The sequence below is a fragment of the Sardina pilchardus genome, chromosome 16 (genome assembly GCF_963854185.1).
Source record: "Sardina pilchardus chromosome 16, fSarPil1.1, whole genome shotgun sequence".
NCBI classification, from domain to species: Eukaryota; Metazoa; Chordata; class Actinopteri; order Clupeiformes; family Clupeidae; genus Sardina; species Sardina pilchardus.
Window position 1 is genome coordinate 23,408,918 of NC_085009.1, and position 3,258 is coordinate 23,412,175.

A 3,258-nucleotide genomic window follows, 5' to 3' on the forward strand; every position below is an offset into this window, starting at 1 on the left:
CTAGTGGCACGAGTTGTGCATTGGATGTGTGTGTGTGTGTGTGTGTGTGTGTGTGTGTGTGTGTGTGTGTGTGTGTGTGTGTGTGTGTGTGTGTGTGTGTGTGTGTGTATGTGTGTGTGTGTGTGTGTGTGTGTGTGTGTGTGTGTGTGTGTGTGTGTGTGTGTACGCGCGCCACTCTCCGAATGGCAGAGCGTCCGGAGAAACGCGACGCATTTTTTAAAACTGAGATGACCAGTAGAAGTACCTTTCATTTAGACTGGGCTCAGGGCTGTCACTCCACAAATACACTAGGGTCATTTAAATATAGTCAGAGACCGCCTAGACAGCCTTTCGGTTAGTCCCTGACACGCGAAAAGCGTGCTCAAAATAGACAGCGTAGATAAGATGGTCACTTCGTAGGGTTGAAATGAGCGGAATTTGCGATCAGGATAGTCGCCTCAACTCAGGACAAAACATATCTCTTTGACACAATGGAAAGTGGGCAATAGGTGTAGTGCAATATACTGACAAAGTACAGGCGATGATGCATAATTATGTAGCATTCAGGTGATGCATAAGCTATACGCAGGCTGCTTCAATAATTCACCCATTCTCGCAACTAATCTAGGCTAAATGTTAGTTTTCTTATTTGTACGGGGTCTGAAAAATATGCTAGATAACGAAATACTATGGTAATACTGTGTGAAATTTGAATTAGGCGATTAAAAGGATTCATACAACCCACTTTCCCACGTTTGCTCTAGAAAATTAAACAAAGTGTGGATTAGTCAGTAGCCTATGGTAAACTATCTTGCTATGTAACCACGGCGATGTGGATTATTTGCGGTTTTGGAAATTAAACAAATATTAAAATTGCACACATGGCGGCATGCTATTTAGACGTGATTCCCCGGTGATGTCCGTGTGCCAGTGCCGTTTGAGGTGTAGCTCTGTCGTTTCTCTCTACAGTTTTGCCTTTAAGCCATTTCAACAGATGGAAAGAATTCACATTTTTCGTTCGCTGGTGAACTTAATGTTGTGGTGAAAATATTAAGAAACCGTGCGAGCGAGGGAGAGCGAGAGAAAGAGAGGGAGAGAGACAGAGAATGTGCTAAATAGTTCAACCAATGTTGGTCCTGTCACGTCCACCTCGGCTCCGGAGCAGATTCAGACCGATTCCCACGGTCTGAAATGCATTCACCAACACCCTCATCAACTCCGTGTGTGGAGATTACCCCCCGACGATGACCGTATAATGCGTCTACCAATTTAGATTTTTTTTTTTTTAGAATTCACATCCTGCGCTCTTGTAATGGCAGAAAGGTAGAATGCATCACTCAGTCTCTAATCCGCGTGAACTAGAGTGTTCCAATGCCGTCGCAAAAAAGTAAGCACCACTTGCGTACCAAATGAAACTCAAAAGTGTATTAAATCCTTAGCGTAACCTGCTCGTCGAGTATCACATCGGTTCTACACCACAGTATGTTCCCAGGCACGAATATTTGCAGACTGCACAAATCCAGCGCGCCACAGCGAGAGCTGTGTCAAATTTACCGGGGACGGAGTCTCCGACACGGCCACTCACTCACTCACTCACTCTCCTCAAGTAAAGCGAACATTGCAACTAGACAGAAGCCAAGCTTACCGTAACATCATTTTTGTGTCGAAGTCTTTAAACTCGGTCTGTCCAGTTGTACAAGTGTCGTCGACTACAATTACATCCAGAAATTCTGCACGACAAGCGAAGTAATCCCAACGTCTGTCAGCGCGGAGCCTGTGTACCCTTCTTTCTGTCCGCTCTTGTGTCGCTCTCTCTTTTCCTCGAGTTTAAATCTGGCGATCAATTGTCCTCCAGTCAAAATAGTGTGGAAAGAGTACAAGCCGAATAGATGAGAATACGAGGCGAAGCGAACATCGGGTATTTCCAGCCGGTGAGAGCGCTATGTCTTCATAATGCACTGTGCCGTTGGCGTGTGTAGTTGCGAGTGCCGTGTGGCGGAGGCACGCTCTCTTCCAGCCGAACCTCAAACACAGACTGCGCGCTCCAGCCGGGGAAACGGAGAGGGGATGGAGAGGTGACGTCACTCGCCAGGATCGGCTCAACTGCCGGAGATCAACTTTCTCCGCTCAGGCCACTAAAGGAATGTCAAGACTTCACCGCCACGATTGGGAGGGAGAGAGAGAGAGACAGGGAAAAAAAAGAAACCGTGGAACGGCCAAGAGGGAGAAGAAGGAAGTCGATTTTTTCATGCTTTATGGAAACTAAAGGACACGAGTCTGCAGCCTGCTAACTACTGTAGTGAGTACAGTAGAGGGTAAAGATAAACAATGGAAAGGGTGTGTGTGTGTGTCTGTGTGTGTGTGTGTGTGTGAGAGAGAGAGAGAGAGAGAGAGAGAGAGAGAGAGAGAGAGAGAGAGAGAGAGAGAGAGAGAGAGAGAGAGAGAGAGAGAGAGAGAGGGAGGAATAAGACAGAGAGAGAGAGAGAGAGAGAAAGAGAAAGAGAGAGATTACATCACTGGTGGAATGTTGGACTAATAAACAGAATAACGATGACACTAAAGGTGTGATAACCCTTGCTTTTACAACTGTAATTTAACACGATTTAGAGATTGGGGAGGGAGAGTGGAAAACAGGCACACACTAAAGCAAGACAAGACATCATGACTGCCATTATCACACGTAGATAGTGAGAGAGAGACGCAATAAAGCGACAGCCCAATCGGCCAAAGACCCTCGTAAACGCTCCTCTATCGTCACCACCAGATTAGACGGGGCTGTGAACCCACAGGGGTTAGTCACAGAGACGACACGCTTAGAAAAAGAGGTGGCGTATACTTGCCATGTGGAACCAGAAATGGTTCTGTTGCATGCTTCATGTACGGCCTATGGTACCCCTAAATGGTTCTTTAAACCATCAAATAGGGGTACATCAAATTAACCCTTCAGGGTTCTTTAAAGCCTGCATGGTTCTATATAGCACCCCAAGAACCCTTGGGGGGGGGGTTAGGGGACTTCAGATGGGGCCCAGTGCCAGGCCAGGTCTGGGCCAACACAGGGCCGGATGTGCTGCATGCAGAGTGTGCTGCTGTCTCCCGTGGTGGTGGTTAATGTTTAATCTGCTCAGGTAAACCGAGGCCTAGCCGAGCGCTGCGCTGCACGGCGCCGCGTTGACAGACAGACAGACGTGCGCAGATGAACGTGCATGTGGGGCACGGTTGTAAAACGAGCGCGGCTGACGCTGACCCAATTTCGCGGTGTCCTAGACAGGTAATAATTGA

General features: G+C 47.5%; 1 protein-coding gene across 1 annotated transcript in view; it reads right to left on the minus strand.

Annotated features, from left to right (window-relative positions):
• Positions 1 to 1,981, minus strand: part of LOC134060564 (receptor-type tyrosine-protein phosphatase delta-like) — a 287,476-nt gene extending 285,495 nt beyond the window's left edge. The window contains 1 exon segment of the mRNA XM_062517298.1: positions 1,625 to 1,981. The gene's annotated coding sequence lies outside the window, so the exon portion shown is untranslated.
• Between the last annotated feature and the right edge of the window lie 1,277 nt (positions 1,982 to 3,258).